Source organism: Cavia porcellus, unplaced genomic scaffold (assembly GCF_034190915.1).
Source record: "Cavia porcellus strain 051 isolate PalLab524CR breed Dunkin Hartley unplaced genomic scaffold, mCavPor4.1 scaffold_9, whole genome shotgun sequence".
NCBI classification, from domain to species: domain Eukaryota; kingdom Metazoa; phylum Chordata; class Mammalia; order Rodentia; family Caviidae; genus Cavia; species Cavia porcellus.
In genome coordinates this window covers 54,664,579-54,690,636 of record NW_026947492.1, presented here as the reverse complement: position 1 = coordinate 54,690,636, position 26,058 = coordinate 54,664,579, and the positions used below count along the sequence as shown (strand labels likewise).

At 40.3% G+C, this 26,058-nt stretch overlaps 1 protein-coding gene across 20 annotated transcripts in view; it reads right to left on the bottom strand.

Annotated features, from left to right (window-relative positions):
- Nucleotides 1-26,058, bottom strand: part of Tenm4 (teneurin transmembrane protein 4) — a 2,788,855-nt gene that overhangs the window by 280,922 nt on the left and 2,481,875 nt on the right. The window lies entirely within an intron of this gene.

The following is a 26,058-nucleotide window of genomic DNA, read 5'->3' as shown; positions in this document are numbered from 1 at the left end:
TCTAGGATTTCAACACACTAGTGTTTTACTTCTCTAACAACTTAACGTTTTATGACTCTTAAATACTGACATTATCTGAAAACATATGAAAACTTAGAAGTCTTGTCCACTTCACTATCCCCAGAATGTAGCATGGTACATACTTGGTATTAAAGACATATTTGTTAAATGGATTAATCCAGGGATCTAGGATCCTTAAATTCTAACAGTTGAATGTGACAATCTATAAATTAGGGTGCTACCATTCTATGAGTTCTTTTATGTCATGGCGCTAAGGTCCCAGCTTTTCATGGCTCTATGAGCAAACTCCCAACACTTCAGAAGCAGGAGACAATGGCCTAGGACAAGATCTTTCAGCTCAGACAATTTGCATTCTTGTCTGTGGCTGACCTTTCAACATGTGCAGTACATTGCTTACTAGAGAGAGAACATAAGCACAGACATATAAAAAGTATACAGTACAAGACAATCATCCGCTTGACACCAAAGGTTGTTTATTTTCTCCCACCTTGTCTGATAGGAGATGTATACCATAATCATATCCATCCATCCTTTCACAGAGACTGGACCTTGAGAAATATAACACAGCCCAGATGGGCCATCATAAGACCCGGCAGGGCCCTAAGTGGAACGGAGAACAGAGAGCCACTGATTGTTGGGGGCAAAGAAAAAGCTTTTTGTGATCTGTCCACGCAATAGAAGCCCACTCAGTTCATAGTCACAAAATCCTGCAAGATTTTTCAGGCCCCAGAACCCTAATGACACCCCTGGGCTTTACTGTGTAGGACAATATTGCCTACAGTTGCTTTGTGTGATTTTGGGAAGGTTTATTTTAGAAATTCAGTAAATGCAATTGAGACAGCAGAGATCAACCACTAAAGTACAATCTTTTCGTTGTTTTACCCTCTGTGTTTTGGCTTATTTTTCTAAAAAATTGGGTTATGATTCCACTGTCCAGAACAGTATTCCCAATTCATCATGAGAGACCTTCTCCCTCCTGACACCACTTACCAGGCAGCTCTAATGCTCAGCATTTCTTTTTTTTTTGGATGAACTTTGTCTTGTTTGTCTGACATTACATTTACCTTGTTATATTTGCAGTTATTTGTGTCTGTTTTACATAAAAAATATATAGTAAATTCTTACTGTATGCTATACTCTTGGAGTAGCTTTGGAGTTCAACAGAATCAAGGTTTGCTTCCTACTCTAGCCTCCTATTAGTTACATGATTTGGGGGAAATTACTTCCAGTTCCTTCTTTGTAAATTATCCACTGCCTTTTGTAAGATTGCTGTGAAGACTAAAGATACTATGTGAGCACACAGTGTGCATGAGGCAGTAGGAGCCTGTGGTCAGCACTCACCAAATGTTTATTAAACTGATCAAAACCATACCAACAAGAGTCCCATTCATGACTCCCCTTTCCCTCCAGTCCCAGTTTTGGAAAGATTTTTGTCTACCAGGCTGCATTTATTAAGTAAATATACACACATTTCCTCATCTTTTATTAAGTAAAGACATCTTTTAATCTCAAATCAGAGCTTCTGATGAGCTTGGGATAACCAGTACCATACCACGCTGAGTCATTAGAATTTCAGTCCAAAGTTAAGAAACATGATATGTTGTTCCATGGTGCTTGTTTCAGTTTCTTCCTGAATAAAGCTGTCAAGCTTTACCTAGTAAATAGTTCCAGAATGAAGTAAATGGTTCCATCATGAGCTTCAGGGACCCTGGGTTGAACCCAGCCTCACTGCCTCCCAGGTTTCATGCTAGGCTGTTCTTCCTCAGCCAATCTCATGGCCTCTCCTCAGGCTCTGCTTTGCTCTGAACATGGGTCACTAACATCCGAGGCCTCTAACAAGGAACCAGACCCTTTGTAGGCATGAGAATCTTCTATAAAGTATGAATATTAGTGAGAACATGTTAATTCCTTTCCTTTCATTCATTAGCAGCCTTTACTTTCAGTGATCACTAAACAAGATGCACTGAATTATAATGTATGAGGCAAGAAAATAGTAGGAAATATTTATTGTTTTAACTCACAATTTTCAAATTTCAGGGTATGTTTTATGAGGTACATAACACATGGGTGCTTGAAATGCATGCACTGCTGGATCACTTTATCTTTTCTTTTCTTTTTTATTAGAGAAAAATGGGTGGTTGTAAAAGTACCATAATACTACTTCATTCCATAAACATTTTCCAAACACTGATTCAGGCAGATGAGGAGATACAGTGCAAGACACAGCCCCAAAGAATTGGTGGGAGGGGAAGAGAGTGTTCAGGGTGCTCTGAGTGGGCAGAGGAGGGATAGAGCAGCAGGCAGCGGAGGAGGTCTGGGGTTCAGTGCAACTCCAGGAGCAGAGAAAGGGCTTGGCTCAGTTAGAATATTGAAAGTGCAGGTGATCTGAGCTTGCCTTGTGAGTGGGGCCCAGATGTGTGCTCATGGAGGCAAGATACGCCTGATTCCTGGGGTTCAGCTGTGCCATCCATGTCTCTTGGTTATCTGTGTAGTGTAGATACTTCCACTGGGTCACATTTGTGATGAGAAGAAACGGTGTGATTGAAATGACTCTTCCTGTACTCTACTCCAACAAACAAGGGGGTCAGTGGAGGATTGGGAGAGCCATCCAAATTTCCTGAGAGGAGGCCTCAGTGAACGAAGCACTTGCTTCTGGTGGCTAAGGATAGAGAAAGGAGGCAGCAAAGTGAGGGAGACACCTGCATGGCTGGGGTAAGGGGCAGGGCAAACATTTGCACATCTCGTCTAGGAGGCCAGGCACATGCTCTCAAGATCTTTTCTTCACAGCATCAAGATGGTAGAAAAACTCACTTTCTTTTCTCCATAAAATCAAGCTCAGGACAAAAGAGAGGCAACAGTTCAAGTTCAAGGTTACAATAAATGTTGCCTTCTTGTAGAATCTGGAACACAGTGTTCTTGCTTTGGGTTCTGTTTTGTCCAGGATTCCCTTGGGAGAAATTTTTGACACTTAGGAACCAGGACCCAGGCTTTGTGGGAGGGAGCTGGTCTCAGGGATCCAAGGTCACAGAGCTTCATTTTGGGTACAAAGGACCATTCTGTGGAGTAGCTCAGCTCTTCCCTGGTCTGCAGGACTTTTATCTTTCTAATTAGCATCTCACAGTGGCACAGCCAGGAAACCCTAGGGATGAAGGCACCCATCCTCTGAGCCAGCAGAGCCAATCAAAGCCTGGGGATCTGTATTTGGCTGCCTGGGCTATACCAGATGGAAAGGTGGGCTCAGGAGGCCCTGTGCATTGGGGGACAGGTCATAGGAAGCGGCAGGTGGCCATGGAAGGCATTCAGAGTCTAAAAGCCCTGGAGAGGAATTCTGGGTCTACTGAATTCTGACTGTGTGAGCAGGGATAAGTTTCCTACCTGTTTTGGGACCAGTTTCTGAATCTATAAAAAGAGAATAATGCATTCTTTGTTCATAAGCAAACAAATGTGGAGCACTTGGCACGTGTCTACTCTGAAAAAATGAAATTATGAGATTAGATCAATGTTTTCCAAACCTTTCGTCACAGAGGAACCGCTTTTTATTTTTCATAAAGAAAATCTCAAGTAAAATTCCAGGGTATGAAAGAGATAAAGGATGACTGGTGAGGGGCTGCACTTTGATCTATTCCTTCTTCCCACAGTGGCCCTTGAGCTTTCTCTAGGAAATGCAATGTGATCAGATGATCATTAGCAACCCCTCTCTTTTTGCTACTGGGGATTTAACCCAGGGCATTTGCTCTAAGCTGCATCCCAGCCCATGTTTAGTTTTTATTTTGATAAAGAGTCACTAAATTGCTTAAGCTGGGCTTCAATTCATGATCCTCCTGCTCAGCCTCCTGGAGTGCTAGGATTATGGTTATGTGCCAGAACGCCTGGCTTTATAATTAAGCAATTCAGGCTTGGAGAAGTGAACTTATTTTTCCGTAGTTGTAGAACCCAGGCATAGGGATGGCAAAGGCACTGTCATTGGAGAAATAAACCAAAGAGAAAAAACCATGGCCTTCTTTTTACTGGGCAAGCCAAGAGTCAAAGTCCAGTTGCACTGATGACTATGTCACTTGGGGTAAGTCCCTTCCATTAGTTTTGCTTTTCTCTTTGAAAAGTGGAGTGATACTACCCACCACAAAGATTTGCTGAGAGATTGATGAATAAGTAATTTACCAACCTGCTTGCTCACAGTAAAGGCTCACTAACACTGACGCCCTCTACTATCCCTCCAGATGTCATAGACAGAACACGGTGGTTTGGGGGAAGAAACAATGACAGATTTGGATGTCTGCCAATGACACTTCTATCAATATGTATTCCTTGATGGTGTAAAAAAAGAGGAAAACAGTTGTAGTGTATGAAGACAACACAGAACAAGACAATGTTGAGATCTGCAGAAAGAACAATTTCAGTGACTTACACCTTTGCATGAACTGATAGTAGCTTTCCTTTCATTTGAAATCTAATGTATAATTAGAGCAAGTCAGTTCTCAAGAACTTTCTAGCATTCTGGATTCTGAGTACATCCAGGATATGCCATGAGACTTGAAGGGCTACCTGAAGGACACGTTTATTATTCTCAAAGAAGGACCATTCACAAAATGCACTTTTTAACACTTTGCTCAGCAGCCCAGAGAAATGTATCTGAATTCCAAATGGAATTGTATTGATCTACATTAAGCCTCATCTAGGTTATGAGAGGGAACTTGGTGGTGTGGCATGCATATATAACATGAAAGCACAAGTCCCCATCTGTAAAACAGACTTCTTGCCCTGGACTACCAGGAGGGAGATTTCTTCCTGGGCAGTTCCCTAGATTATTTATTTATTTATTTGGAACCAGGGATCAAATTCATGACCTCATGTTTGCCACTGAGCTGTATCTCAGGCCTCAATTCTCTAGATTATTAAAAATTTCCTGATGACTTTTTTTTTTTTTTATCGGTACCAGGGATTGAACTCATGACTGCACACTTGCAAGGCAGGCACTTATGCCACTGAGCTAAATCCCCAGCCCCCCCTTTTTTGATCTTTTTATCGACCTGATAACTTTTTAATATGCAGCCTGTAATTTAAAAGCCTATATGTAAAATGCTTTATCACTTCCCAGCTATTATAAATGATACCTAGAAACCAAGCCATCAGACTTCCAGACTGGCACAGATGCCTACTCTTCATGGAGTGGTGACTGGCCAGTCCATCCTTCTAATGAAGGGCATCTGGGTTCATCCTTTAGTCCCTCTGCTGAAAACCAAACTCACTCTTCTTCTCATGCACTAACACAGTTCATCCAACTGCTTTGTCAAATAACTGAAGTCATTGTTCTGTGCAGAGCAAGGGTATTGAAGAAAATAGAGGTCTCTTTCTGCTAGAAATGTAGGGGCTCTGTTTCAGTGGACTTAGGGCCTGTGTTTTAGTCCTGTGAGTTTTGTTCATGTGTGCTGTTTGAACAGACTATTTGTATGTTGCTTGTTTTTGTGTCCTAGCCTGGCTCAGAGTCTCAAATCAGCAAAGGATTGGAGAATCATTTCCTCTAGTTATTTGAAATCTATTGGAATGTATTCCTGCAAAACATATAAAAGAGCTAGAAGTCTGAAAATCTACAGTGATCAAACATTCTGGCTTATTCCAATTTACATCTATTATTCTGTATTGATTAATAAGTATGCTCCCCTCTACTGTAAAAATGTCTTGATTTGGACAATTCTTTAAATGACTACCTTGTTCTGGGGCAGTAAGTGTAGATTAAATTCCACATAAGAGGCTAAAGATCTACAGTAATCGATTGGGGTCAAAGGATCTGAGTACAGGGTCAGCAAAGGCCCTCATGTTCTAACCAAGCTCTATCATCCTTCTATTAGATCAGCACAATCTAAGGTTCTTTGGTGGCCCAATATTGTGCAAGATGGGAGTAAAATTAGTCTACATCTCAAGGGTTGTCCTGAGGATTAATGGAGATTATGGAAAAATGCAGGGTGTGAATGGAGGTATGAATGGAAAAATGCAGGGTTCTGCTGGAGGTATTAGACTTTCAATACCTCCAGTAGAACAGATGAAATATTTACTGAAGGAATATGTATAAATGTACCGGAAAAAAGATGGTCTAAAATTAAAAAGTCTAATGAATATCACTGTTACAAGAAATTCTGAATTTTGGTATGGTTTTATACCTTTGAAAACTTCTATGGTGAGCATATATGGCACTTTTGTATCTTCAAAGTTATTTTTGAAAACTACTGCACCATATAAAACAGTAAGTATAAAAGTATCTGGTATTTAATAGGTACTAAAAGAGATATTGGTCTTAAATACAAACATGATTTCATGCATGGATACTAGCATTATAATCAGCTATAACTTGATTTTACCTGAGCATTTCTTCTTTAGAAATTCATCTAAAATTTGACTTTTTAAACATTTTAAGGACATTGATCACAATTTTACAATAGAAAAAAAGTAAAAAATTTTAAATGTTAAAAAATTTAAATTTAAATTTTAAATATTTAAAATTTTAAATAAGCATTGTTCATTTAAAAAAGTAAATGCCTAATTATATAAACAAGGCACAGTAACACTGAGCTATTATCATACAAGGGGTGATCAAAACATACAGCAAAAGTTTAAAAAGTTTATTACAGTAAAAGACACATTGCCTTTAATCCCCCTCAATATACCTCCTCTCCCTTTGAAAACATGTAGCCATTGTTGCTGTCACTTTTTCAAGCAGTTCTGAAAGTCTTCTTGTCTTTATAAGGTGTGAAAAAAAGTCACAGTGAATGATGCTGCTCTTTGCCATCCAATGGAAAAGCAGCTCATGAATACACTGCGGTGTATACTCCTCTATTCACTGGACCTGGCAGCTTTCAACTCCCAGCTCTTTCCCAAGTCAAAATGATTGTGAAGGTGAGCATTCTGAATTGATTCAGGATGTCAAGGTAGCCACACCACACAACTAAAGACACTCAGGAAAGAGGATTTCTGGACTGCTTCAGAAAGTGAAAGAACAGTGGGACCAGTGTATTCACAGTGCAAGGAGAGTATTTTTGAGAGAGATTAATGACAATGTATCTTTTACAGTCCTAATTTTTGAAAATGTAACCATTACCAAATATCCATATACCACAAATTATAGACCACATTTCTAAAGAGCAGTTTAGTGATATGGGAAATAGGATACCAAAAAAGCATGGTGCAAACTATGAAAACTATTTCAGGCTTTTGTTTAAATGAGTGTGTACAATCTACAAAACAGATACTAATATTAGTTACTGTATAGCAGAAGAATTAGGAAATCATTTTATTTATTTTTTATATTGTCCTTTATTTTCAAGAAAAAAGTGTGATGGCGAAATTTGAAACAACAATGAAGGTTATTTGAAGGAGAAGAAAATGCACAGACAGAAGTCAGCTTTGAAGATGGTTGCTGCCTGGGACTCTCCTGAGCGGTGCCAAGGAGCCGTGGGTCCTGGGTGACCTCCTCCTTGTCCAGCCTAGCAAATCCTGTGGCTCTTCCTCCCTGTGCCTGGCAGCTCCCACTAAGTCAACTCTCCTTCTGGTTATTTTCGGAAGCGGGCCCAGGTTGTCTGTCTCTGTAACTTATACTGGGAAAACGGTCTCTGGAAAGCAGGACATCGTAAATTCCTCAGCCTGAGGTCATTTGATCTCCAACTTTCCTTCTCAAGGGTTCCCAAGAACTAGAAAACATAAAAACGTTTTATGCACTCATGGAGACTGGAGTTCTGCTCTCCCCTGCGTGCCTGGGAAAGCAGGTCCTTGGAGTACCTTCCTTCTTGGCACCTCGTCTAGCTCATCTTCTCGTGGGGTCGGCCTACCCCACAGTCCTCTTGTTTGACATGGGTCTAGTCACTGGGAACAGTGACTCATTTCTTATTTTTATGATATCATATCAATGTTATTGAGATGTAATTAACATATCATGCAAATTACCCCTTTGAAGTGTACAATTTAATGATTTTTTTTTTGTCTTTTTCTTTTTTATCGGTACCGGGGATTGAACTCACAACTGCCTGCTTGCAAGGCAGGCGCTTATGCCGCTGAGCTAAATCCCCAGCCCCCAATTTAATGATTTTTGCTATATTCACTTGCAACTATCAACATCCAGCTTAGAACATTTTCATCACCCTCCAGAGAATCCCCACACATTTTAGCAGTCACTCCCCATTGCCCCAAACTCCTGCAGCCCTGGACAATCACTCATCTACTTTCTGTCGCCATGGAGTTGCTGGTTCTGGATGTGCCACGTAATGGAATCATATGCGTCCTTTTGTGTCTGGCTTCTCTACTGAACATAAGATTTTCAACATTCACCTATGTTGGAGCACAAATCAGAATCAGGACCTTCTTTTAACAGAGTCTCACTAAATCAGTAATGCCCACGCTGGGTTTTAATTTACAGTCCTCCTACCTTAGCCTCCCAGATCTCTGAGATTATAAGTTTGTGCCACTACTCTTGGCCTGTAAGAAAATGCAGTTTGATCTCTTAAAGTAACTGCAGGACAATTTTCCAAACTCTGCCAACTTGTATTTCTACTAACAGCATGTTATGAATCCAATTTCTCCACATTTTGGCCAACATTTGTTGTTACCTAACTTTTTGATTTCAGCTATTAAAGTGGAAGTAGCATCTCATGTGGCTTGATTTGCATTTTCCTGATGACTAATGATGCTGAGCATCTGTCACGTGATTATTGACCACTTGTGCATCTTCTTTAGAGAAAGGTCTTTCAGATCCTTTACCTAGTTTTTTCATTATTTTCTCCCTAAAATATTTATTTTGTGCCTACTTTACCAGGCACTGCTGTAACCATTACTGATAGGCAAACAAGACCAAATCCTCACCTTCAGAAACTTACATTCAACTGGGAGAGAAAAATTAATGAACCAGAAAGCAAATATCTGTGCAAAATGAGATTGAGTGGAGAGAACTGCTATGAAGAAAAGTCAAGTGGGTATAGTGCCAAGAGTGATGGGATGGGTGTGCTAATTTAAATGGAGTAACCTGGGCGGCTTCTCAGAGGAGGTAACATTTAACCAAAGTAAATGAAGAAGGGAGCCATGCAAACCTCTGCCATGTCCTGTGGAAGAGCCCTTGCAGGAGGACTAAGTCCATTTGAGGGACTAAGTCCATTTGAGGGATGGAGTCTATTTGAGGGACATTTGCTAACAGGGCTGGAGAAGCATAGCAAGGGCATGCTAGGGATGAACCTTGAGACATTGCCAGAGCCCAGATTATAGATTGGCAAGACTGACACCATTGTGCACACATGTTGTCATGAGCCAAGTCCCTGAAGAGGGGGACTAGTCCCTCTCGTCTCCAGGTGTCCATAGCTCACAGAGTAGTGGGTATACTATATGGGGGTGGGGTAATGGTCTCACCTGCATTTCACAGACAGAGAAACTGAAGAGAGGTGAGGTGACCCACAGGGGGCTAACTCAGGGAAGAGGCAGTACATGAGATCTGGATTTCAGCCTGGTTATTGTTTGGGCAGCTTGCTTCATCTTTTAGAACCCTGGAAGCCTCAGGCTTTGCGCCTACTTTAGAGCATTCTATAGAGAAGTAACTAAGTGAGAGTATGCGTGTCATATAGCAGGTGCTCAATGGTGTAACGCTGCCTCATTTCCCTTTGATGGTAAACTCTGGCTGTGCACCCTGGCTGTCTGTGTGTGCTGCCCAAATGGGCACTAGAGACACAGAACTAAGATCAGTTCATTCCTGAAGGGACATCTGTCCCTGCACCTGAAGGAGATGGGAACACATTCCTTACACAGAGGATCAGGGATGCCTGACCCAGAAAAGACTGGTAAGGGAGGACCTGGGGTCAAAGATGGAGCCTGAACGTGAGACCTACTGAGCTCCCCCAGTGTCACCTGTGACTCCAGGCTTCTCATAGATGGCTCCAACCCTTCTCAAGAGCTGTGTCCAGTGGGGTTTAATGTGGCTCATCCATCCCTCTGGAAGTTTGGCTGGGGCTGATGGAGAGGCCACTTTTCATGGGATGTGACAGACAAGGAAGGCATGAAGCAAGCTGGCTTATCTCTAAACGGCTGCTGTGACCAAAGTACCACTGAAATTTATGGCAGGCTTGGGATCTGGTCACAAGGAGCTGTCTTCGACAGAGAAACCAAGGCTCTGCACTTTTTCACTGACATTTGATTAAGGAAGTCTTTCAAACAGTTGGTTAAAGTCATTTATTACTTCCTAGGGATGTATCTCTTCATATTTTCCTTCCCCCACTCAATTTACCCATCTGCCAAACTCCAGGCTTCAAGACCAAGGAAGAATAGAAATGACTGTCAGGCCTACCCTTACTCAGACACTTGAGGAGGTGGAGGGATGGAGGGATACTCAAGGGACGGTGGAGGTGGTAGGTCCAGAGGAAAGAGACAAATGGAACTTCAGAGGGAAAAGCACCAGTGTCTGCACGTGAGGAGGTCACAGATATTAACTGAGTACCTACTGTGTGTTCAACACCATGGAAGATGCTTTTGTCATGCCAATTATCCCTCATACTTCCAAAAGACCCTCTCCAGTTGCCTGAAATGTCAAAGAGAATATGTTCAAGGTCATTCAACTGGTAGGTGCTAGATAGGGCTGACCCTTGATCTGTGGGGTCTCAGGACCACAAACTTCTCACCGAAATAGCCTGGATGGAATGAGGTAATGAACATGAGAATGTACATTTGTAGATTCATGGATTTGCTTTCCTGATCTTTTGCTTGCCTGGGATGAGTACAATGTTCAAGTTGAGCTCCTGCCTAAAGACATGGAGCCAGTGAGGTGTGGAGCTGGGCTTCACAGCAAGGTCACTGGAGCCCTGCCAGACTTCTTCCTTGGGACTTGCTCTGCCTTTCAGAGGGTCTGAGTGTGGGAGTCAGGGATGAGTGTAACCAGTGAACTGGGCAGAAACCAATTGGGAGATGAAAAGCAAGCAAAATAAAGCCAGAGTGGTACTTTTATCATTTATGGAACTTTCTAAATCACTATACTGCCTCAATACAAAGTTTTTAAAAAGAACAGAAAGCCATGTGGTGTGAATGTAAGCATACAGTGAAGTGTGTTCTCTTCAAATAGCTTCTCTTTGGTGAATGCCGTTTTTTGTTTTAAATACCCTGATTTTAAGCAGCATCCCTGAGCTCACTTCACGTACCATGCCTTCTTATTCCCGTTACAGGTCTACAAAGTTTCCAGCAAGATTTTTTTTGGTGGTGGTGGTGGAGCGGGGAGGGAGTGTAAACCTAAAGAGGACCAAGAAATTCCTCTTCCATCAATCCAGAAAAATCTTGAAAAAAAGTCCAGTGGGAGAAAACAAAACAAAACAAAACAGTGAGAGACTACACAGGTAGTGGGAATGTCTGTGCAAGCTGTTCCCCAGTGACTCTGTCCTCCCTGAACTGGGAATGTCCCCATAGGAAGGTTCTCAGAGCAGGGATTGCTGAGGAGGTTTTAGGCACAGGCTTACGTTTCTCCTACACTAGACTCTGTACATAAAGGAGCTTTTGTGATGATAAGATGAGGGAACGCAGGAGACACCAACCAGAGTTCTTCTGTGTGTCAGGCACAGTGCTGAGCAGTCTGCAGGAGCTCAGTGTGCACATGAGCATTGTTCTCTCACTCCACAGAAAACTGGCCTTCGGGAAGCAGTAAAAGTGCATTGCCTCACAGTTCGGGAGGCTGACATCCATAAATCAAGGCACCTGCAGGGCCAGGAATGCTCCTTGCCCTTCCTGGCTTTCTGCAGTTGCTTTAGTCTCTGACTTTGATGTCACAAATGTTCTTTGTGTGACTCTGTCTTTATGTGACTGTATCCCTACAAGGTTATCTCATACTGTATTAGGTTCTGCTTTGCTCCAGGATGAGCTCATCTTAACTAGTCACAAATGCAATGACCTTATTTCCAGATATCCTCTTATTCTTGGGTTCGTAAGTTTAGGACTTTGATATACTTTTGCTTATTTTTGGAGACATGAGGTGGCAAGATTCTACTTATCACACTGTCAGGTGGAATTTCCAGTGTAGAAGTCTCCTTTTAGAGATGAATAAGGTCAAGCACAGAGACACCAGGTGACTTGATTCAGATCTACAGGAGTAAACCACAAATCCACATTTGACTCCAAGCCCATACTTCACCTACCATGCCACCCTGTCTTGCCAAGCATGAAATTTCCTAAGCTAGTAGTCTATGTAAAAGCAACTGTTACATACCTATCACATTTAGTTCATATGGCACCTCTAGGACATTATTCCCATTTTACTGATAAAGGAAATGATCTCCAGAAAGATGGAGGGCAGTTAGTTTGGAAGAGAAAGGAAAAGAGCCAGGTATGATGATGCATGATGTAATCCTAGTACTTTAGGAGGAGAAATGGAGGGCCCTAAGGTCAAGCCTAGCCTGGGCAGCTTAGTGAGACCTTGTAGTATGTATGTATGCATGCATGCATACATGAATAAGGGGCTAGACATGTAGCTTAGTGCAAAGGAGTCCTGGGTTCAAACCCCAGAACTGACAAAACAACAACAACAACAACAACAACAACAACAACAAAAACAAAAAACAAAAATAAAATGAAAAAAAAAAAAACCAAAAGAAAAAGGAAAGAAGGGAAGGCTTGACTCTTGCTATACTTTTATCTAAGCTTTTCCACAATCTCATGGAAGAGATTACTGTCTTCGTGGTAAGGAATTTGGGTACCAGAAATAGAACTAAAAATTAGCACAATTAAGTAATGAAACATCCTGATCTCCAAAGTCTCCTGGGAAGGTTGTTCACCCTGATCCATGGTACTGGTTGGAAAAGAAGGACTTGGAGAGCTCTGTTTCTTTTAAGAAAAAAGGCTCATCTGGAGACAGAAAAATGTACCTTTGGAGGCTAAAGTTTTAACAGTCGCTGTCTGAGAGTTCATATTTAGACCTATTTTTTGGATAGCAAAGCCTGGTCATTACACCAGAACAAAATGTCTTGGATTCTAGGGGACAGGCCCTGGGCAATGCTTGTCTACCAAGTTCTTGCCATTTCTTGGGCAGAGGCTGAGAAATGCGTCCCAGTGACTGGAAGGAGCACACATGGACTGCATTTGTCTCAGATTTCATGTTGTTGGGGAAGTGAGGGGGAGGGGTGCCTGCAGGGTAGGAAATGCATTTAGGATGTTCCTGCATACGGAGCCCATGAATCCAGTGGTCTTAGAAGCTGGTGTGTGCATATGCGGGGGTGTTGCCTATACTCTGTCTCTGGTCTCTGGTTGATTCAAAGAAGAAGGTCAAGCATCCTTTGGGAGTACCCTGCATCTCACTTATGCCCAGCCAGTTCCCTGCAGATCTACAGGGTCTCCAACTAACACCTCAGTACAGCTATAGAGGGGAATCAGATTGGGTCCCTAATGACTTTGATAAGTTTCTTGTATAGAGGTCAAGCAAACTTGGAAGGGGCAAATGCCCCACAGTGCTATGAAAGTAGGAAGCACAGGGCAGGCCCTTAATGAGTGAAGCCTTTGGGCCCAACAGCACCTTCCTAGAGGACAAAGTGAAACTTACAAGTGAGTTTGGAGTGGACTGGGTTAAGGTATTGCTGGGCCTCCATGTGCACATGTGTGCATATGGTGTAGGTTGGTTCCTCAGTCCAGGCAGAGAGCCACGTGTGCCAAGGCCCAAAGGTAGGAAAGAGCAGCCTGCTGCTAGGGAATTAAGAGGATTAAGAGTGAAATAAGGCTGTAATAGAGCTAAGGAAAGTAGTAGAGAGATAAGTGGAGAAATAGGTAGAGTTTCAATCCAGTAAAGGCTTTTCATAGAATTCAGCAACTATACCTATTCCCTTCTCTGGATTCCTTAAACTGAAAATCACTCTTGGAATTAATCTTATTACCCCTAGTTAGCAGATGACAAAAGAGAAGTTCAAAAAAGGTTAAGTAATTACATTCTGCAAGCTTATACTTTTTCTGAAAGAAACTACCCTCTGACTTTCTGCCCAAGCAACTGAGTCTTTCACTCTCAAAGGAATTTTAAGCAAGCAAGAGAAATCAAACTTGTTTAATAATAACAACAATGATAACAAGAGCTAGTGTTGATTGGATACTTTCTCTTTGCCAGATGCTGTACCACATTGTGCATATATACATATCCATTTTGAAGCTTCACAACAAATTGATAAAGTAGACACTTCTGTTATCCCTACTTTACAGATGAGGACATTGAGTTTATAGTGGTCCAAAAGGTTGGCCAATATCACACAGTCAGCTGGGCAGAGAAAAGCCCAGAGGTGGCCCCAGGTAGTTAACTGCTCATATGCTGAGCAACTAATCACATATCTGTGAGTCTTAAAAAGAGTGAAGCTCTTACAGCTTAACCTGGAGGCTGACCTATGAGGAAAAGGGACTGGAAAGTGACAGAGGCACACATAAGGCAGCTGAAGAGTGTTCTGAGTGCCATTAATATCAAGAATAGTAACAACAACAGGAAGCAGCCTGGTAGAGTGGTTGGCAGCCACGTGCCAGAGTGTCCATCCCAGTTCTACCACTTACAAGCTGGTTAACCCTGGGAGTTTTTTAAGTTCTCCAGGCTTCAGTTGCTTCATCTGTAGGATGAGGACACAAGAAGTATCTACTGCAGAGGGTTGTACAGAGATTGGATTTCAGCTGTGAAAGCTCCACCTAGGTGTACATGTGATGATGGTGGGGGTGGGGGTGGGTGACGAGATAGCATGGCCACAGAGCAGGATTTTGCATCTGAGTATCTGTTACTGTACACTACAAATGTAATTACTTTATAAGGACACGCACTTGTAATCACATGTTACTTGTTCTGGACCAGCACTGTGTTGAATGTACTTTATCCATGATTTACATAACAGGTTGTAGAGAAGGATTATTATCCCCATTGTTCAGAGAGAGAAACAAACTTAGGAAAATTAAGCAGTGTGTTTAAAGTTGCAGAGGGCCTGGGGTGTGGCTCAGTGGTAGAATGCTTTTTTAATATGTGTAAGTCCTTAGGTTTGATCCCCAGGACCATTAAACCACTAAAACAAACAGACAAACCAATCAACCAAGCAACCAAGCAACCAACCAACCAACCAACCAAGTGGCACAGCATAGAAGCTGGATTGTAATCCATGTTATTTCTCACAACAGTCTTTTCCCTACACACAAGACTTGCAGAGAGTGCTGACACCCATCACCTCATTACTGTGAAGTATTTGGCCTATTTTTTTTTTTTTTTTTTTTTTTTTATTTAAGAGGAAAAAGAGAAAAACACAAAACAAACCAAAGCGGTGTAAGGGTACACGTAATACAGAACTACATAAACAAAACAAAACAAAACAAAACAAAAACAAAGCAAACAAACAAACAAAAAAAAACCATAACAGTAAGAAATCACCTGTTAGTATATTACATATTATCATCTTGAAAATAGTTCCTCAAATCACAGTATCAAAGAATACAAGGTGGACATTCAAACAGGTAGACTGCAAACATCTGTGTTCAATGATCCACAAACATTGATACAGTCAGCTATTTAACACCCCTAAACACACTTGCTGTTATATCCGTTAGAGCTCTCTTTTTTTTTTCTTCCCCTCTCTTTTTTACTACAAAATTCACACCCTTTGGATTTCATTACTCCTTAGTGCTTATTACTTTTGGGGAAGGGGGGGAGAATACAGTCAAATATGGCAAAACAAAGCTGTCAGTCAATACCAAGGATAGACATAGCACATGGTGTAGAACACAGTACAAGTTTATCAACTATGGTTATCAACGTTGTCCCTTGTTTCCTTAAAAAGAATTGTCTATCTCATTAGATATTATAAAGTTGGACAAAACAGTAGAGAACAAGACCAATACAACTTAGGCATTGTAAACATTACAGGACTTCCAAAGAAGACAATAGTCAAACCAGAATGGGTATCTTAGTGAATCTTATTGTCTTCAAAGTAGTTGCCTATGTCTTCAATCTTGATACTACCATATAGAATGGAACAGAGTCTAATCGTCTAATCAGTCAAAACAAGATCGTGGGAGCACTACAGGACTTCAAAACAAGTTAATAGGAAATCAAAAAGAGTTATTATTTATATATCCTAATTATTTGAATTTTTTCTTTAATTAAGACAAACATAAGAAATGACTAATTTTTTTAAAACAATAAGGGGGAGATTGAGATAAAACAGGACATAACAATATAACAATAGAGGTCACAGCATGACTGTTTCAACAACCTAGTACTTCACCACCATATAACCTGACTTAATAGTAGTTACCATAGTGTCTTTTTCCTTGAAATATTTGGATAAAACTTCATATACTCTAGCTTCAAATATTTTCAAATCAAGAAGCCCAGAATAAAGCCTTTCTAATTAATGAGTGAAAACTTTATAAGGCTCCAAGGCCACCTAATGGGGAATCATGATTACCACATATTTTTATATATTTGAATCATTACTTACATTAGGGAAACTATTCGGTATTCACACATGCGAGATTGATTTATTTCACTTATGAGTATGGTCTCAAGCTGCGCCCATTTATTGATAAATATCTCAATGTGATCCTTCTTTATAGCTGAATAATACTCCATTGTATAGAAATACCACAACTTTTTTATCCATTCCTCAGTTGATGGACACTTGGGTTGTTTCCATGATCTGGCGATTACAAATTGTGCTGCTATAAACATAGGTGCACATATATCACTGTGGTATGATGCTTTCAGTTCTTCTGGGAATATGCCTAGAAGTGGAATAGCTGGAATAAATGGGACTTCCAGTCCCAACTTTTTGAGAAATCTCCAGACAGATCTCCACAAAGGCTGTACCAGTCTACACTCCCACCAGCAGTGCAGGAGAGTTCCCTTTTCCCCACAGCCTCTCCAGCATTTATTGTCGGTTTTCTTGATCCTGGCCATTCTTTCAGGAGTGAGATGGTATCTCAGTGTGGTTTTAATTTGCATTTCTCTAATGACCAATGATGATGAGCATTTTTTCATGTATTTATTTGCCATTTGCATTTCTTCATCTGAGAATTGCGTATTCATCTCAGATGCCCATTTTTGGATTGGATCTTTGAATTTTGGAGGTCTGAGTTTCTTTAATTCTTTATATGTTTTAGACAAGAGGCCCTTGTCTGAGAGAGAGTTCACTAAAATCTTTTCCCAGTTTGTGGGTTTTCTTTTCACTATGCTGGAGATTTCTTTTGACATGCAGAAACTTTTTAATAAGAAGTGGTCCCAGTTATTGATTCTGGGAAGTATTTCCCGTGCGGTTTGAGTCCTGTTCATGAATTCTTTACCTACTCCTATGTCTCCAAGGTTTCTACCTAATTTGTCTTCCAATAGATTTAGTGTTTCTGTTTTAATATTCAGATCTTTGACCCATTTAGATTTTAATTTAGTACATGGTGATAGACATGGGTCTAGCTTTAGTTTTCGGCAAATGGAGAGCCAGTTTTTCCAGCACCATTTATTAAAGAGACTGTCGTTCTTCCAGTGAACCTGCTTGGCTCCTTTATCAAAGATAAGGTGGTTGAGTGTGTTCGTAGTTGTGGTTGTATCTTCTAATCTATTCCACTGATCTTCGGCTCTGTTTTGATTCCAATACCATGTTGATTTTACTACTGTTGCTTTGTAGTATAACTTCAAGTCAGGGATTGTGATGCCTCCTGCTTTGTCTTTGCTGCTTAGAATTGCCTTTGCGATTCTGGGTCTCTTCTGGTTCCAGATGAAATTTAGGAGTGATTTCTCTAGATCTATAAGGTATGTTGATGGAATTTCTATTGGGATTGCATTGAATCTGTATAACAGTTTTGGGAGAATGGCCATTTTCACAATGTTTGTTCTTCCTATCCATGAGCAAGGGATGTCTTTCCATTTTCTGAGATCATCTTCAATTTCCTTTTTCAGTGTATTGTAATTTTCACTGTATAAGTCTTTGACTTCTTTCGTAAGAGTAATTCCTAAATATTTCATTTTTTTGCTTGCTAATGTGAATAGTCCAGTTTCTCTTATTTCCCTCTCTGTAATTTTGTTGTTCGTGTATAGGAATGCTATTGATTTCTGAGTATTGATTTTGTATCCAGCCACATTACTGAATTTATTTATTGTATCTAAGAGTATTTCAATGGAGTTTAGGGGGTCTTCTATGTAGAGTATCATGTCATCTGCAAACAATGATAATTTAACTTCTTCTTTTCCTATCTTTACCCCTTTTATTTCTCTTTCTTGCCTAATTGCTCTGGCTAGTACTTCCAGTACTATATTAAATAGGAGTGGTGATAAAGGACATCCTTGTCTTGTGCCCGATTTTAAAGTAAAGGCTTTCAATTTTTGGCCATTTAGTATGATGCTGGCTGTTGGTTTGTCATAAATGGCCTTTATTATATTGAGGTAAAGACCATTTATTCCAATTTTCTGTAAAGTTCTTATCATGAATAAGTGTTGGACCTTATCGAAGGCTTTTTCTGCATCTATAGAGATGATCATGTGATTCTTATTTTTGGCTTTATTGATATGGTGGATTACATTTATTGATTTGCGTATGTTGAACCATCCTTGCATTCCTGGGATGAATCCCACCTGGTCATGGTGTATAATCTTCTTGATGATTTGCTGGATCCTATTTGCCAATATTTTATTGAGGATTTTTGCATCTGTGTTCATTAGGGAGATCGGTCTATAGTTCTCTTTTATAGTTGGGTCTTTCTCAGGTTTTGGTACTAGAGTAATATTTGCTTCCAGGAATGACTTAGGAAGGATTGCTTCCCTTTCAATTTCATTGAATAGTTTGAGGAGTGTCGGCATTAGGTCTTCTTTATATTTCTTGTAGAATTCTGCAGTGAATCCATCTGGGCCTGGGCTTTTCTTGGTGGGTAAGGCCTTAATTACTTTTTCAAGTTCATTAGCAGAGATTGGGTTATTCAACAGTTTTATATCCTCTTGATCTAGCTTTGGTACTTCATATGCTTCTAAGAATCTGTCTATTTCTTCTGTGTTATCAAACTTTTGAGAGTAGAGGTTTTCGAAATAGGTGTTGATGATCCTCTGTATTTCTATTGGGTCTGTAGTGATTTCTCCTTTTTCATTTCTTATTGCATGAATTTGAGCTTTTTCTTCCCTTTTTTTAATAAGGTTGGCTAGGGGCTTATCAATTTTATTTATTCTTTCAAAGAACCAACTCTTTGATTCGTTGATTCTTTGGATTGTTTTCTTAGTCTCTATTGCATTGATTTCTGCTCTGATTTTTATAATTTCCTCTCTTCTTTTGGCTTTGGGCTTGACTTGCTCTTCTTTTTCTAGCTGTTTGAGGTGTAGCATCAAGTTATTTATTTGTATTCGTTCTGTTTTCCTGATGTGGGAACTCAGTGCAATAAATTTTCCTCTCAGAACGGCTTTCATTGCATCCCACAGATTCCGGTAAGTTGTATCTGCATTTTCATTTTCTTTTAGGTATTGTTTAATTTCTTCTTTAATTTCTTCTGTGACCCACTGATTACTCAAGAGTGTGTTATTTAGTTTCCATGTGTTTGTGGAATTTTTGCAGTATCTTTTGTCATTAATTTCTAATTTCAGAGCGCTATGATCTGATAATATGCAAGGGATGATTTCAACTTTTTTGCATTTGCTTAAATATGTTCTGTGAGCTAATATATGGTCTATTTTAGAAAATGATCCATGTACTGCTGAGAAGAATGTGTATTCTGATGTTGTTGGGTGGAACATTCTGTATATGTCTATCAAACCCATTTGTTCACAGGTGTGATTCAGTTCTGTTATTTCTTTGCTCATTTTCTGTCTGGTTGATCTGTCCCTTGGTGTCAGTGGTGTATTAAGGTCTCCTGTTACAATTGTGTTACTGATAATTTGAGTTTTCATTTCTGTTAATAATTGTTTTATATAACTGGGTGCTCTGGAGTTTGGTGCATATATATTTAAGATAGTTATCTCTTCCTCTTGGAGTTTTCCCCTTACGAGTATGTAGTGACCTTCTTTGTCCTTTATGGTCATTGTTGGTTTAAAGTTCACGTTGTCTGCAAACAGGATGGCTACTCCTGCCTTTTTTTGGATTCCTGCTGCATGGAGAATTGTTTTCCATCCTTTGACTTTCAGTCTGTGAGTATCCTTCTGGGTTAGATGGGTTTCCTGTAAACAGCATATGGTTGGATTTTGTTTCTTGATCCATTCTGCTAGTCTGTTTCTTTTAATTGGTGCATTGAGACCATTTACATTAATGGTTATTACTGTTAAATGCTGATTAATTGTAGGAATGTTATCTCTTTGCTGTTGCATCTTTATCTTTCTGTTCTGTTTAATTATTTGCTTTGCTTAGTGGGTTTTTCCTTTGTGTTTCTAAACTGTCTTTCAATATTTTTTGCAGGATTGGTTTGGTGTTCATGAAGTTCTTCAGCTGTTCTTTGTCATGGAAGTATCGTATTGCACCATCTATTTTGAATGATAGTTTTGCAGGATATATCAGTCTCGGTTGGAAATCGTTTTGCTTTAGGATCTGGAATACTTCACTCCATGCTCTTCTTGACTTTATTGTTTGTGCTGAGAAGTCTGCTGTGATTCTGATAGGTTTTCCTTTATAAGTGATCTGTTTTTTCTCTCTGACAGCTTTTAATAATCTATTCTTGTGTTGGATTTCTGGGATGGTGATTATTATATGTCTGGGTGTAGTTTTATTTTGGTTATGACTGTTTGGAGTTCTATATGCTTCACTGATCCTGATGTCAGTTTCTGATCTCATGCTTGGGAAATTTTCAGCTATTACTTCTCTAAATATCCTCCTGACATCCTTCATGTTGTCTCCCTCTCTTTCATTAATCCCTATCATTCTTATGTTATTCTTCTTTGCATCGTCCTGCAGTTGTTGAATTGTTGTTTCCTGATTCCTTGTTATTTTCAAAAGATCTTTCCTTTCCTGTTCACTAGCTGCAATCCTGTCTTCAAGGTCTGAAATTCTATCTTCACTTTCATTAAGGCGGTTTTTACAACTTTCAGTGGAGTTTTTTATTTCCTGTATATCTCTGTGCATCTGCATTATGTATTCTGTTTGTTTCTTATATTGCTCATCTAGGGATTCTATCTTTTTGTTTAGTTCCTCCAATTTTTTATCTGTGTTTTCTTTAGATATATTTAGAATCTCTTTCATTTCTTTTATCATTTCTTCTTTTATCTGGGAGATTATTTCGAGTTTGAATTTCTTTAAAGCTTCCTGGAGTTGCTTGTCAATTTCAGTGGCTATTGTGTCCGATATATGAGGTGGATGGGATATATTTTCTTCTATATACATCGCTCCTAGGGTTTCTTGAGATGGGCTGGAGGTTTGAGGTTGTAATTTAGTCTTTCGTTTTATTTGGCCTATTTTTAATGCTTATAACTTTTATATTTCCATGATAGGCTGAGTATGGGGTGGGGTGGCTGATGAGCAGGAGAGCACAGCCACAAGCAGGATACTGTGTTCAAGTATCTATTATTCTGTAATAGAAATGTAATTATTTTATAAGGATAATAGCAACCTATTCCACATGCAGAGCCCTCACTGGCACAGACAACCTTTTATATCCATTATCTCGCTGCATCCCTGCAACGGCCCTGTAGGCAAGGAGTAGAGCTAATTATATTAGTTTCTGTTTGTGGCAGCCACTCTTGTTTGCCAACCAGCACCCATGTCCTTGCTGACAGAATCCTGATTTTGACCAGCCAGTCATGCCTCTGTATATATCTCTGTTGGTAGATCCTGACTGGCAATAGATTGGGGATCCTTGGAAGTTCACACAAGGAAAGGCCTGGGTCCTTACATTGAGTTATCTGGACACTGAGATTGCAGCAAAAGAAGCCAAGAAGCTGAGTCTGAGGCTTGATGAGACACCTCCTGTTAAGTGAGATAATAAATGTCCAAGTTAATCATAATCTTTGGAGGCAGTTTGAGTTGCAGTTGTACATACGACATCTTAGGATGTATTATCTCATTGTACGCGGTCTTGCTAAAAGTTCCACTCTCACTAATTTCATTTTTCTCCCTTATTTTTGAGCCTTGTCCTATGCGAAGCACAGCTCTGCTACTCATATTCAGTTGCCAGGAAACCATAGTTTGGTTCTTTGGATTTCTTTTCAAGCAACACAAGTACCTCCTGCTTTCCCAGTGTCTTCCAATGGGTCAGATGTCCCAGAGGACAGGCTTCAAGGAGTTTCCCCCACAGAAAGCCTGGTTAGCTTGGCAGCACAGTAATTTTGAGGCTGTCTTCACAATCACTGGTAGAATAATGATACCTGCTTTGTGACGGTTTGGGGGCAGTGTCCTTCCAAGGAAATGTCATGTTCCTTAATCAGTAATAACCCCAGATCTTCTGGTTGGCACTTCATGCTAGGCATGGGGAGCAATGGTTAATGAGCAGAGTCACCTTGCGCTTCCTATCATTTTCAACTAACTAGGCAGACACTCTTGGAGAGCTGGTCTCATTTTAGTCCAAGATTCACTCAGCACTGTGTTCTCTTATGAAAAATCAGTGGTAGGAATATTCCTCTTCCTCAGGGACAAATCCAGAGACTGGGGCCTGCTCCCTTGAGTTCCTTTCTTGTGTCTGTTTCTGTGATAGACAAACAGACGATGCCTAGCTACAAGCCTGAACTTCCTTCTTGAGGTTCCCCTACAACCAGTCTGGATACCACCATGTCTCGAGTGTTCAAGGGTGGCCTTGCCCCTCAGCCTGCCTCACACCCCACTGCTGCTTGCACCCTGAAACGGTCACCCTTTCTGGAGAGCTGCTTCTCCTTCTGCTGCCAATTTTCCCTGAAGGTACCAGGTCCCACAAATCCAGCCAGGCTGATGTACTTCCTTAGGAGAGGCTTCTCCAAAGCACAACAGATGACTCAATGTCACAATTACTTCTTGATGCTGGCTGAGATATTCCAGCCCTGCGAGGCCCACTGGTGTTAGGGCTCTGCTTCTCCTGTTCTTAGGAAGCTTGCTGTGTTCTCTGAGGGATTCTGGTAAAGCTCTTGAACTCTATTTTGAAAATAGTCTTGTGAACGTTCTTGCTGGCCCCTGCATAGGGGCTCTAAAGTTGCTCTCATGTTTTCTTGGGCTTGGCTCTCAGGAATAGCTCCCTTTGGCCACTGTTTGAACTGTTCCTTTGACCTGCAGTACCTTGTCCAATATCTGTTCTTGAAGGCCTATTTCAGATGCTACCCCCTTTTCAGGGGGGAAGAGTACTAATACCTTTTGAGCAACTAGCATCCTCAAAATATCATAGCCCATTCATATGTATTTTGAAATCACTCATTATTACCCATTCATTAATTCATTCATCCATTCAACAAGTGTTTTCTGAGAGCCACACATATATCAGGCCCTGGGAATTGCCCAGTGACATTGGCCTTGAGGAATGGACAGACTCACAGAGTGTCTAGTATTTGTTCAATACTTTGAAGGTATCACTCCACAATGAACCTATTGGATGTTATAATGCCAGCTTCACAAGTGGGGAAAAACTCCGCATAGTTCCTGTCGGCTAACTGATGCCCTCTTCTATGCTCTCATTTTATTTTAGTTTCCAGGGCCTGCTCCTGAGTCATGGCTCTGCCCTCAGGGAGTTTATAGTCTACCCGGAATTCTAATTTAAAACTATGGAAAAACAAGAAGTAGGAGGGAGCCTTGCTTAGCTAGTGCCAATCCTGGCAGAGAGGAGCCTCTCCCCAAGTAATTCCCAGGCTTTGCGAGTGGGGATAAGGTGTGTGCCATAGAACCTCAGGACAGGATGTCAGGCTCCCTGGCTTTTGGATTTAGCCTCTTACAAATTTCTTGGTGGCCCTGAGAAAATTAGAGAAGCCTGACCAGGATTTACTTTTCTCAGCTATAAAATAGGAAGCCTGAGGAATGTTCTAGAGTTAATGTACAGTCCTGTGTTTATCAAGAATCCTGTGGAGGGGATTCTAGCAACAGCAAAGGAGGAGATTGGGCAAAGGCAAAGCCCCCAGGCCCCTCTGGATCCAGCTTTTTCTGTAACACTTTGGGCCTCAAGTTTCTTATCTAAAAAATGAAGGGACCGGGTTTTAAGAATCAGGCAGATTTAAACTCAAACTCTACCTCTGTCTCTTACTCTGTGATCTATCACTATTTAATCTCTTTGAGCTTCAGTTTCCTCCAAAGCAAAATGGAGATTTATCCATCTGCCTTGTTATGTTGACATGAGACTTAGGATAATGTAAATGAAGCTTGATACAGCACCTGGCACAGAACGGATAATCAGTGAATGTTCATCCCCCTTCTCAGAGGGGTTGCATACCCTTAAGGCTTCTTGGAAGGAAAAACTTTGGAAACACAGTTTCCCACCCAAGATGTTAGTGGAATGAAGGGTATGGACTTCGGTCTTAATTCTTAGGATTAGAATCTCACTGATGAACTGAACCGCAAAAAACCCAAACTATCAGACTCCTTACTGTTACCTATCCTCTCACTCTGCCCCAATCCAGTGCTTGGATCTCATCTGCCATGTGATAGCTGCTGGTATGTGTGACAAGGAGCTCACTACTCACTCCAGAGACAATCTGTTTTGTCCTTATTCAGCTCGGCCTGCTGTGAAATTCTTCCTTCCAACACGCCAAAATACAACCACTACTACTGCTGGCAGAATAGTTTCACTTTTTCTGTTTTGCTGGCCATGGTTTCAGTCACCCATGGTCAACTAAGTCTGAGAATATTAAGTTAAAAAGTCCAGAAATCAACAATTCATAAATTTGAGGTTGTGTGATTCTAAGATCCATGATGAAATCTTAAGTTTTTTTGCTTGGATCCAAATCTTCCTTTTGTCTACAAAATCCACAGCATGCACATTTCAGGTCTATCAATCACTTAATAACTATCTCGATCACATCAACTGTGTCACTATGTCACAATGCTTATTGTATTTAATAATGGCTCAAAAGTGCAAGAATGATGATGCTAGGAATTCACATATACCAAAGAGAAGCCATGGTGTTTTCTTTGAATGAAAAAGTGAAAGTACAAGATATTTTGCAAGAGTCCACATTCACATAACTTTAAGACAGTACATTGTTATACTTATTCAATTTTATTCTTAGTTACTACTCTCAACCTCATATTATGCTTAATTAACAAAGGAAATTTTATCATACATATACATAAGAAAAATACAACACTTGCAGGATTTGGTGCTGTTTACTATTGTAGGCATTCAGTGGGGGCTTTGAAACACATTGCCTGTAGGTAAGGTGCAGAGTACATTGGTAATCACTTACTAGTAACAAAATCCAATATAGGGTAGCGATCAAGAACACAGTCTCTAGTGTGGTACTGCCTAACATAGCAGTCATTGAAAAGTTTAATACACGATAAAGTACCTCTGCACATGGGCCACTTTTCAAGTATTCAGTGGCTCCGTGTTGGACACGGAGCACAGGTGGTGGAAGCTCACATGCACAGTGCTGCTCAAGGGCCAGACTTTTAAGGAGGAGGTCCTGGCTCTGCTACTTACCACAGGATCTGGCTCGTTACTTATCTGCACACTAGTTTTTTTTTTTTTTTTTAATTATAAAATGGGGAGAAAGATGGTACCAGCCACATGTTGATTAACATGTACAAGTTTCTCAGAGCTGTGCTGGACCTAGAGATGCTGCTTATTAATAAAACCCATCTCTAGTTTGGTGCCTACTATGTGCCAAGCTCCATGCTAGACATTTCATGTACATGTGCTATACAGATATTGTTTTCTTTACGCTGCAATGAAAATTTTTGCAAGATAAAAGATAAATTGCTGGACCAAAGAACATGAATATTTAACACTTTAAAAATAACACTGTTCTATCTTACAAAGGAGAATGTATAGATTTTACACTCTGGCAGTCTTAACATTTTCATATCTTTGCTTATCAAACAGATGTAAAATGTCTTATAGCCTTTTAACTATTAGTAATTTTAAGTATGTTTTTGTTTATAAATATATTTACTTATCTGTGAACATGTCTTTGCACGTATTTTTCTTATTGATTTATTTGCTATTAAGAAAACTAATACATTTAACACAATGTAA